The sequence below is a fragment of the Pleuronectes platessa genome, chromosome 1 (genome assembly GCF_947347685.1).
Source record: "Pleuronectes platessa chromosome 1, fPlePla1.1, whole genome shotgun sequence".
Taxonomy (NCBI): domain Eukaryota; kingdom Metazoa; phylum Chordata; class Actinopteri; order Pleuronectiformes; family Pleuronectidae; genus Pleuronectes; species Pleuronectes platessa.
The window spans coordinates 24,074,712-24,087,358 of NC_070626.1; positions in this window are offsets into that span (position 1 = coordinate 24,074,712).

The window sequence follows — 12,647 nt, forward strand, 5'->3', positions numbered from 1 at the left end:
GTAACAACACAAAACAGACAAGACAAGGAGACTCAACTGCGGAGAACAGGATCACATGCCCGTGAGAAAGGGAGGAATCAATGGCAATGACAAAGAAGAGCAACACAACTTTCCCGGACTATTTTTCATGCTCAATTTTCTTTTTCTTTTGTTCCCTCCTGTTTATATTTTATTTTTATTTTATTTTATTTGAGGTAAAGAGTGGTTCCAGTTAAATAGTCTTTGAACTATGTTATGTTAAATGACTCCCAGAGACGAAAGGGCCTTCAGAGGACAGCTTTTCACTTTTATTCATTGAGTACATTTCAAAGCCTGTACTTTTATACTTTTATTTTTAGTATACTGGACTTTTATACAATACTTTTTAAGTATCTGGACTTCTACTTAAGTTAAAAAAAACTTTTTCATAGATATGAGCACTCTACATATGATTTTGTTCTACATTCCTGATTTTATCAGTATAAGATCTTTCGCCAATATATAAAAATTCCCTCCAAATATCGATAACTTCCTATTGAGAAAGTGGAGTTCTGCGATGGTGATCAACATTTTCCATACGTCTTCTTTTCTGCCTCATTCCCTCGTGTGCTACGACCAAGAGGACAACATATACAGCCCTGTCTGTTAGAATGCATCAGTTTATGTATTGTTAATGAGGTAATTTATGGTTAGTGCTAATATTTGCATGCTTACTTTCTACAATTTGACGATTTTCTCATGTGAATGTTAAGTGGATAATTTATCCCCCCTGATTGTTTTATTATGGAAGGATTAAGTTAAAACCACTCCAACATTTTCCATGAAATTTAGTGTGTGAGTGTGGGGGGGGGGGGGCTTAACCCAAGAAAAAACGCTATTAAATGTTAGTATGTATCCAGATAAGGGGGCAGGATTTATGGGGTCTACGACAGTCTGTACGAAACGTAAGAGAAATCTATGCAGTCGATGTTGAGATACTGAGCCTGGACCCACACAGTGAACCAAACCAACTGAGTGACATCCGAAGAGCCACATGCTACCGGCAGGGTTAAAAAAAGTTCTGTCACTGAAACACTGAAAACTGGGTTCCTTGTTTCTGCCTTACCTTTCCCAGGCCTCTCTCAACCTGCAACCTGATAACCTTCAGCAGCAGGAGGAATGCTTTTCTCTCCTCCAGGTTGGGGGAACCACCTTCTTTCCCACATTAACATCCTCTTTGCTCTGCGCTTTCGTTTCCCACCTGCCCGCCTGCCCGCCCGCCTGCCGCTGCTCGTATCCCCATTCAAAGCTGTCGGCCATTGTCTTTCTGCTTACCTGACCCCTCGCCCTCCTTCTCCCCACCATGGTACCTTTGTGGGCAGTGACATCTGAACCCTGGGATCCTGCTCAATACGTCCTTTCTAACATTATTTCAACATCGGCCTCAACAGTCCTCAACTTTCTCTCCTTCTTGTGGATGAGAAAAGAGAAAACAGGAGGGAGCTTGTATTTGGCATATGGCAAATGGCATAAAGGCATATTTACTACCTGCTGTAACAAAGAGTTGTGTGTTTCCACTAACAACAACGGAAATTGAAAATCTAACTACTCTTATTGATAATCTTAAAGGGGTTCAAGCCTCCAGAATGGTCTGGTAATGATCCATTCTCTTTTTAGTTGTGCAAGCCTCAGATTTCATATTTGCATGTGAGCCAAAGAAAACAAAGTCAACCGTCGTCGGGTCGACGCTTCACCACTAACATGCAAAACAAGTCGCCTCCATGTGTACGCTTCACTGGGATCTCTACATGAAAGCAATTTGTTTTGCAAAGTCCTGCACTTACTCGCATGGGTGGAATTATAACAGCCACAGTGTCGGAGTAGACACGTCCAGCTTTTGCATAATACCATCTACCCCCCCGATCCTGGACAGAGACAAAAACATGGATTTACATTTTTCAAACTCTGTGATTTATAGGTGACGGAAAAACATGATTTAAGTTTCACCTACCAGGGATTTAAGTGATAGTAATGGGACATAACTATCGTTCTCTGTAGCACACGTCATCTGCATTTTTAAGTGCTCTTTAAAACTGCATGAGCTGTACATGCTCAGCCTCTCTTACTGCAATAAGCAACATAACTCGTGACCCAGTATTTAGATAATGGTTTAAATAGGCACATGTTCTACTTTTGATTGTAGAACTTGTGTTTGAATATGTAACGATATTTCATTACATGTCATGACACGAGCCCCTCGTCATCTAATTCTGCCTGTGACGCCAGAAACACAAGGGGGGGGGGGGGGGGGGAGAGAGTTGTTGTCTGCCATCAAAGTCCCTTCTACCAGTTCTGTGATCTGGAGTCGAGCCAAAATGGCTGTTCACTGGGGAAGCCCAATGAAATCACTGCTGTGGGTGACAGATAAACAAATAGCTGCAATTGAATGAGCTAAAAACACTCTGATGGTATTGAAGGGCCCATTTTTGCAGCCACACGAGATTAATCCAGGTAACGGATTTTCCCTCAGAGTCTATTTTGTTATATTGCTCATACAGCTTTACAACACTTGCTCAAATATGTAGAACTCACACTGAGGTCGACGCATATTTATCACGTTTGCTATCACACTTCTTTTTTCCTCCATTTCTGCTCTGTCCTGGTCTGACTTACTCGAAGCAGAACAGGAAGTCTGGACTCATAACAAGGTATTAAAGGAGGCCTGGGCTGTGCTGTCAGTTCATTAAAAACACTGTTGGAAACTGCAAGATTTTAGGTTAATTAATATAATTGTATTATGTTTTAGTCATTTATTATCCTATAAATATTGCGTCTACGCTCAAATTAAACTGCAAGAGACTAAACGATGCTCATTTGATCAAAATAACTCCCATTCATGAAACGGCGCTCACTAAAAGGGAAAGTCTGGCCAAACCTCAAGCTTCTGTTATTGCCTGAACTTCAGTTGAGAGGCTCAACACTTAATGAGCACGATAGGTGCTGCTTGTCAGTGGTAATGGCTGTTTTCAGTGTGCAGCAGACCAAGGCCTACATGGGTCATTCCTCAAACATCCTGCCAGCAGTGGTTGCCAAGCAGCCCTTGTGCTACTCATAACACATCACAGTATAATGGTCAAACGGGGCCAGTTAGTTTGACCGGAGACAGTGTGGACTCGGGGTGAATGATGAGTCAGCAGCCAGGTATATTGATCTTTACCATTAACACATATGGGTCTGTGCTTCAAAGCAAACATGGAGTTAAGCACCTCTCAGTCACTGTTATGGAGCCTGTCCAGTTGCACCTAATGGCTGCACCTGAGGAGGAAGAACCATTGAGTCCAAACTGTCCAGCTGCCGTTGTTTTTGTGGTATTTTCGATTGCCACTTACAAACAATGACCTGTGAGATTTTCATTATGTCATCTGTGTGTCGCCGAACCCACAAGAGCTTCCTGAACAAAACAAGTCACACAGCATTTTAGGTATTGGTGCAGTTTTTCTCTTTTGTTACCCTCGGTTGTCGCCGGTCAGTTTGTTAGTTTATTTCTCTGAAGGATAATGCTTCTGACCTGGGAAGAACCATGGACTGAATATAATAATGGACGACATGTCTTCTCCAGAGCATCTTGATCGTCACCTTGTGGCCGTCTGCTGTAAAGATCCTTAACGCTGCCTTCCCCATGTTAGTAGACGGGACATGAACCGAGCTCGATAGTCAAAGAAAACGTCTAATCCGTTTTTTCTCAAAGGTGATTTCTGTCATTTCAGGAAGCTGTTATCACACTGATGATTGTCCATCTTTTGTCTGATAAGTTTGGCTTTAATTAGAATAGAATTGAGGTGGAATGTCCTGGCTGACAGCTGAGATTGTCTCAGGATTGGTCCTGAGTGTGTGATCTGTGGGACGTTGCTTCTGTTGCGCCATACCCCGATCACTACCGTGCACACCCTGGCTCCAAATGCACAAGATGGTAACCAGACATTTTGGCTCCAATCCTGGATTGTGGGAGGAAGTGAAAAGTCATCATCCGTTTTCTTATTCAGTCCACGGAAAGAGCCCTTTACATGTTGGTGCGGATGTGGACTAAGGGGAAGATCCAGGAGTATATTTATCTTTCTTTAACTATATTTTAAGACAGATGAAGAGCGTGGGCAAAGTTTGAATCCCTCTACACAGCCGCACTGCTGAGTCAGGGTTAGGCTGCACTGCTAAAGAATATAAATACAATATAAAATATGAATGCATACTGAATACATATTTACATATTCTAGCATTTGAATAGTTACACAGTTTAAACCAGAATACCAATTTGATAGACCTTCTCTTTGATTCTGCATCACAAAGTATTGGGGCAATTGTTGCAGATATTGATTTGTGACAAATAAATCTTCTTTTTCTATTATTTTATAATCCTCTTATAAGAACTAGACGATCATGTGCAGGACCGTTCGACCTTGGCGGAGGTCTGGGCTCCACAGAGTGCTCGTCTGTTTTTAGCTTTGAAACTAGTTGGAACTGAATAAACAACCTCAAACAACCGGTGCTACCTGTGTACAACCATCTCACACGCTCCTCCAGCGCGCCTTGGGGTCACTCTTTGATCCGGCTGCTGCACACATCATCTGCGTCTAATACAGTTTGTTCCGCTGTCCTTTGTCCTGGGTCCAGTTCCCCCGTTAGAAAAACCCCTTTAAAGAGCAAAGCTGCTGGTAGGAGCATCTGGTTGCTCCTGGCAGAGACAGTGGTAACATCAGACAAAAACACAACTGACCGGTCGCCGACTGAATTGGCCGATCAAAGGCATCGAAACATCTGGCTCAACATTCTTCCCGTAGCAGGGAGACATGTTGTTCTGTTTAGTGTCAGACCTCGAGGGAGAGTGTTCTCGGTGCATCACAGGAAAGTGTTGGCAGCGATTCGTCACCCAGACGTTCTGAGGTGTTTTGGTTTGTTGCATTTAGAAATGCTGGAGGTATAAAGCAAGTTTGAATCCTCTATTCCCCCCCCCCCCCCTCCCCCTCTTTGCTGGAACATTGTTAAATCAAAATGACATAATGTAACCAAACTCTATTTGACTATGCTACAAATCCAAACCGCTGAGCTAAATGGCTTCATTTCTCTTACTAATAGTATAGTTAGTAAACCAAACAAGATTACATTTTTCAAATTAGATCCCCCCCCCCCCCCCTTAATCTGCTCTTAGTGGCTTTATTTTTGTAATCTCTGTCCAGATGAGCTGTTTGCTACACAAGTACGAGGAAATATTTCCATTAATCCACAAACACCAGATTAATCATGAAGAGCTGGAAAGATTTATGAGCCTGTAACTTTTACCTCATTAGAAATTGTGAACAAGAAAAAGAAGGAAGATGAAGAGCCTGGGCACAGTTAGAATCCCTCTACACAGCCGCACTGCTCAGTCAAGGTTAGGTTGCACTGCTAAAGAATATAAAAGCATATATAATATAAATGCATTCTTAATAAACATTTACATATTCTAGCATTTGAATAGTTACTTTAAACCTAAATACCAATTTGATAGACCTTGTCTTTGATTCTGCATCACGGACTATGTAGACAATTGTTGCAGATATTGATTTGCATTTTTCAGGAGCCCATAGCGGTGCACCTCAGCTACCCCCCCCCCCTGGCAGAGTTGACAGTAGCAGCAGCTCAACATCGAAACTTCTCACAACCACCTTCGCCTGCGCTGGCAAATTTAACAGATTATAGAAAATTTATAGAAGAGTTGAGGGAAAGGAAGTGCAAAATTATCTCGAAAGCTTATTGTAAGGAAAATCATTAAAAGCCTCCTAGTGCAGGGTCAGTCATCCAACTGTTGACTCTGTGTTAGGTGAAGAGAAAATGGTGGATTATGTGTGTTAAGGACTTTTTCTTTTATAAACACTGTATGTGGCAAATAAAAATAGATAAATTAACAAATACCACAAGGACACAATTAGAACGGGGGAAATGTCCAGGACATTTCATGGGGGTTTTAATGTCATTATGTATTAATGTGATGTCATTCCGCTGCCTCAATAAGAAAAGATATGAAAAAGGTTTTCTGCAAAACAGAGAAAGCGTGAAAGACCACCCGGTCGCTCAGCCTCGCTAGATGACAAAACAGTAACTTGGGCTTGTGTTATGTCTTCAGTCTCTGGTCCCATGACTTTCCTAATGAGGCCCTTGCTGTACTGTAGGTTGTGGACGTAGTGAACTGTGATGCACGGATCTCCTTTTGACCCAGAAGGCAAGTGGTCTGTTTGGCTTTGTGGCTCCTTTTCTTGGAAATTGTTATTTTCTTTATGGTGACTGGAACTCCCTAGTTTTTAACAGTAGAAAATGATGCTTCACTTCATCTTTGGTATTATTTTATGAAACAATTTGAAGATAGAGTTTACCGAATAGTCTTTTTCATTCATATATCTAATAGGTTGCAACAGTGACTTATGATTCCTTAAATACAATGAGGTCAATTTCTAAAATCTGCCAGTATTATGATATTGTCATATCTTTCAGGCAGCAGAGTCAGACCGACACCATGGTATGCCCGGAGAAATCACAAAGGCCAGATAGTGAAAATCTGGTTCGCCTCTGGAAGGCAAGACCTTTTAAAGAGGAGGTGATGCAAACAAAACTATAGATCAAATGACGTAGCACACAGGGTCTATGCCTAAATTTGGACATGTTTTTAGTAACTTTAAGTTGAAGTCACCCGCTAGATCTCTGCCCCTCCCTTAGCAGGTAAGATACTTTCCCATAGGTCAAAGATCATTCCAAGGAGGGGGAGAAATAACCCCAAAACATGAAATAGCTCTTACAAAGCCTGAAACTTCAGAATCCAGTAACTTAAGATGATAGCATGCCATCATGGTATATGACCATGTTAGAAAGTTCCATTAGCTGAATTTACGACAATATCATACCCATTTCTATTTAAATCATAATATGTTTTGGCATAACAAATCATCAATCAATTGAGCAAGGTTTACATATATATATACATACACACACACACACAAACACACAAACCTCACAATCTCAACACAACAAATTAGGGTCAGATGTGTTATGTCTGCTCATCGCAAATGAAGTATCGAAAAACCCATAAATCCTGAGATTAACCTGTGGACAGAGATTTGTATTCCGGCTACAAACTCATGATCAACAGAGATGATGAGCGCCATAAGGCTTTTCCTCCCCTAAGAGGCTTACATATCATGGAGAGTTATTCAGTTCTTCCTGTGTGTGGTTATATGGATTATACCAGACTATTTTTGAAATGGGTGGCAAAGGGCAAAGGTGTCTGTGGAGGGCAGATTCATAGAAAAGAAAACTAATACATGGAAGCTACTGGATGAAAAAGTACACATCTACATGGCCTAATAACCACATCAAGTGAATATAAATAGTTCCGGCTACAAATAGTAATAAAACACACCAATGGTGTTATTCTCAAAGTAATAAGGCCTCAGTATTTGCTTTATATGGTACTAACATCCATCCATTATCTATACCGCTCAGCCTCTGAGGGTTCCAGGGGGAGCAGGAGCCCCGCTGAGATGTTGGCTACACCCTGGACAAGTCATCTTTCACCCCGTGTGTCTTCAGACAGTAAAAATAAATGTAGTGCCTGGAGAAAACCTGCAACACGCTACATGCAAGCTCCCCACAGAGAGGCCCCGGTTGTCCGGTAGGTTCAAACCCAGCACCACCATCTATTCTCATACACTCCTATTCCATCCCTTTACACGAGTGAGTGGCTTGGCTGTAGTAGCACGTCGTCAAATCTAACAGAGCAGCCAAGCGTGAAAACAAAAGAACTAACAGTTGGATTCCTCCAGACCTGTTACATGTATTTATACCTCTATCTCATTAGGATGCTCCTGGCACTGTGTGATGGGGGTATTTGAGGGCCATGCCACCAACAAACTCATTTTTCCCCCCGAGCTAACCTGTGAAAAAATGACCTGATACTTTGAAATAAAAGTTGATACTCTTCTTTGTATTAAGATGATCTGCTGAAAGACTTAATATATTATTTACTTTTATGTAATACTTCTCGAGACAACCTGAGGACTGTGTGAAGACAGAGGCTCAAGTAACATCAGTTTGTTTTAAAAACACTCGGGGATGGTTTGACATCCGAAGCATGTGACATCGATACCCAGTTCCAGCTGCCTCGCACTAACCAGTTTGTAGAGGACATAAATGAATCATTCGAATTCCTGACAACAACATTTATTACAGTAAAGTGTGTTTAGATGCAAACATGTATATACTTATTTTTGTGTCTCGCCAATGCATTCGGCTCCTCAGTCTCTGTTATCATAGGAAATGATATGTAGAAAACAAGCAGGGGAAAAAAGAGAAATAAAGGACACACACACATATATAATTTATCCCATTACATATCTATAAATTAACCCAATAAAGAGCGTTTCCTCGCGTCCTCCAGGTTTTCTGTTCAAATGAGAAACAAAGATGACACAGACCCTCGTGAACAACACTTCAGGTTCCACCAGCCAACGCAGACTTGGCTGAACTCGAGACATATGGCAGACGAGCGTTGGCCCCCTTCTAACAGGAAAACCTGAGACCCAGCAAGTTGTGTCCTGATCTCTCTTATCTGTCTGCCCACCTGTTCCTATTCGTGTCCCTCTGTCCTTTAATCAACCTCCCCGCTACAATTTACCACCACCTCTTTGTCAGGGATGGGCAAAAATACATCAAAATGTATTTTGTTACAAAATACAAAATACCCCTCAAATAAATGTATCAAAATAAAATACAAAATACTGGTGCCAGAAAATGTAACAAAATACAATACATGTATTTTGTATTTAAAATATAGAAAATACTTTTTCTGGATTTTCCGTTTTCTCACAATTTGGTATAGTAGAGCATTCAGGTTTGGGCTATACTGTACACAAAGCTCTGCTGAACCCCACAAAAAAGGAAGAACAGTCACAGAATGTCAGTGTTACAACAATTTGATTGATTATGTATGTATACAGTACTGTTCAAAAGTTTTAAGGCAGGTGTGAAAAAATGCTGTGAACTAAGAATGCTTTGAAAAATGGAAGTGTTAACGGTTTATTTTCATCAATTAACAAAATGGAAAGTGAGCGAACAAAAGAAAAATCTAAATCAAATCAATATTTGGTGTTACTACCCTTTGCCTTCAAACCAGCATCAATTCTCATTGGTACACTTGCACAAAGTTAGGGATTTGTAGGATTATAGTCTGGTGTATGATCAACCAATTATACCAAACTGGTGCTAATGATCATCAATTTCACATGTAGGTTGAAACATAGTCATTAACTGAAACAGAAACAGCTGTGTAGGAGGCTTCAAACTGGGTGAGGAACAAACTCTGCTTCCAGTGTGAGGTTGTGAAAGACAGTTTGATGTCACAGGTCATAGACCATGGCAAGACTGAGCACAGCAACAAGACACAAGGTAGTTCTACTGCATCAGCAAGGTCTCTCCCAGACAATGATTTCAAAGCAGACTGGGGTTTCCAGATGTGCTGCTCAAGCTCTTTTGAAGAAGCACAAAGAAACGGGCAACTCTGAGGATCATAGACGCAGTGGTTGGCCAAGGAAACTTACTGCAGCAGATGAAAAATACAACAAGCTTATTTCCCTTCGAAATCGGAAGATGTCCAGCAGTGCCATCAGCTCAGAACTGGCAGAGACCAGTAGGACCCATGTACACCCATCTACTGTCCGGAGAAGTCTGATCAGAAGTGGTCTTCATGGAAGAGTTGCGCCAAAAAGCCAAACCTCCGACATGGAAACAAGGCCAAGCGACCTAACTATGCACGAAAACATAGGAACAGGGGTGCAGACAAATGGCAGCAGATGCTCTGGACTGATGAGTCAAAAGTTGAAATATTTGGCTGTAGAAGAAGGCAGTTTGTCTGCAGGCAACACTGAAGCATGGTGGAGGTTCCTTGCAAGTTTGGGGATGCATTTCTGCAAATGGAGTTGGAGATCTGGTCAGGATTAATGGTATCCTCAATGCTGAGAAATACAGGCAGATACTTATCCATCATGCAATACCATCAGGGAGGCATATGATTGGCACCAAATTTATTCTGCAGCAGGACAACGACCCCAAACATACAGCCAATGTCATTAAGAACTATCTTCAGCGTAAAGAAGAACAAGAAGTCCTGGAAGTGATGGTATGGCCCCACAGAGCCCTGATCTCAACATCATGGAGTCTGTCTGGGATTACATGAAGAGACAGAATGATTTGAGGAAGCCTACATCCACACAACATCTGTGGTTAGTTCTCCAAGATGTTTGGAACAACCTACCAGCCAAGTTCCTTCAAAAACTGTGTGCAAGTCTACCTAGACGAATTGATGCTGTTTTGAAGGCAAAGGGTGGTCACACCAAATATTGATTTGATTTAAATTTCTCTTCTGTTCATTCACTGCATTTTGTTAATTGATGCATACTCGTGAACCATTTTTTGATTCGTACAGAAAGTATTTTGAGTATTTTAAATACAAAATTACTCCACTCTAAAGTATTTTGTTACAAATTACATTCAATTTTTTATCGGCCCTATCAAATACAAATTACAAAATACTCAAAGTACTTGAAATGCGTATTTCAAATACAAGTAATAGAAATACTGCCCATCTCTGCTCTTTGTCCGTCTTTCTGTCTCTGACTGTCGTTGTCTCCTCTGTATCTTTGCCTGCGGCTGTCAGGTCAGAAACCAGGGGCAGTGCAGAGGGATTCATCTGTTCTCCCCCCTTTTTCCCACTGAGTGTTCCAGGCCTCTTCCCTCCACTGAATTCTGTGTCTTAACAACAATTCCTTCATTACCTTTAATGAAATTAGCATAAGGAAGTTAGCGTGAGATTTTAAGCATGTCAAATTAACCCAGTGGCGGTGCTCTCCACAGTGTGTGTGTGTGTGTGTGTGTGTGCAGGCAGACCTCTCCCTCTGCTCATATACCCACTTTCAGGCAGGGCATGCCTTTTCAATTACGATGTACCAGATCAGTGATCAGCATCAATCAGAGGGGGCAAATGAGAGCGATGATGATTCGCTGTTATTTCCTCCTGAAAAACTGTAGCACATCTTCTTCACCAAATTAGGTTAGCTGACTTGGTTCCCCTTGACAGAGGAAACAGCGTCTTGAAATGCATGAGTGGCTGATATTAACAAGGAGCGCTCTTCTGGCACTCCATTAACTCTGCCAGAGAGCCGGGCAGCCAGACCATATAGGGCACATCCCTGTAGAGCCCTTTGTACCGCATTCTGCAAGTGGAGGAGGGAGTGTTTTACTTATATAACACACACACTCCACACACACACAAACACACACACACACACTGTTGTTGTGTTGAGATTGGTCATAGCAAATACTTGTTTACCCTTCATGAATTGTATGCGTGCATCATGCTGGCATGAGTTCCACAAAATGAGGAAAACAAAAGGTAACTTATAGGAGAAAATGAAAGAAAGAAAACGTAACAAGAGATTGCAATTGTTAATAAGCTTCAATTATTCTGTCTTCTGTAAATAGTTATTTGCTGATGCGGCTCCAATTGCTTTTATTGTTGTTTTTCATATGTTTCTTGTATCTATGAATATATACATCTTGTAGAGACAGGCCTCTTACAATTGAATTGTACCTGAATGTGATAATAAGAAAGTCCTTTGAATTCTGAATAAAAGTAAGCAGATTTCAGTCCAACACAGAGAAACCATATCCACAGGTATCGTGGTTGACTGTGGTGATTCACATAGTTACTGACGGCTTATTTTAGAGCCCAATCTGAATACAGGTCGAAAGCATTTCTCCTTCAGATTGAGCTCTTTGATACTTTCAAAGTACTTTTATATTCTAACACCTAAAACTGCTAAATTGTAAGGGTTTAACCAAAAGGACCCAAATGTCTTCTGGTCTCCGGGTGAAAAAGTTACATTTGAAACCTGAGAGCAGAATTACACACATGGAAACGCCATCTGAAACAGACCAACTGACAAAGGGAAGCGCAGAGGCGATAAACACAAGGCGGGCAGGGCTGATCGAACACAGGTGAAACACATGAGGAACAGGTGCCTGCGATCACAAGAGTGGAAAACAAGACAGAGACAGGAAGTAAAGCAACAGAGACACACCAGGAAAGAAGTTTCAGGATAAAACAGGAAAATAAGAAACCAAGAGTACAAACGAATAACCAAACACAGAACACAAGGTTACCGTCCATAATTTAAAAAGGCTATGCAACAGAAAATCTTTGAATTGGTCCAAGTCTTTCACAAGACTTCAGATGGTAGACTCATAACATTTATGATAAAAGAAGACATGGAGATATTGTTTTTTTACAACATGGGACCGTTAAAACTCTCAGCGAGTCCAGGATATTAAAATTAAACATGTGACTCTACTGTAAGAAATACAGGACAAGGTCCGACTCAGGGGAAACATACATACTGAGGTTTAGTTGAAATTAGCCCAATCAAAGGGTTTCTATCAACATGTGTTCTGTTTAGGTGTAAGGACACTTGTAGATGTTTAAGCCAAATGTTTTAAACTAAACTAAACCTAATGCAGAGAAGCTTTGCCAACCCCACAAATAGTGTTGAAGACTGTGTTACAGTTCACCTGAGGAATGAGACCATCGTACATGTTACTTGTGCCAGGGTGTT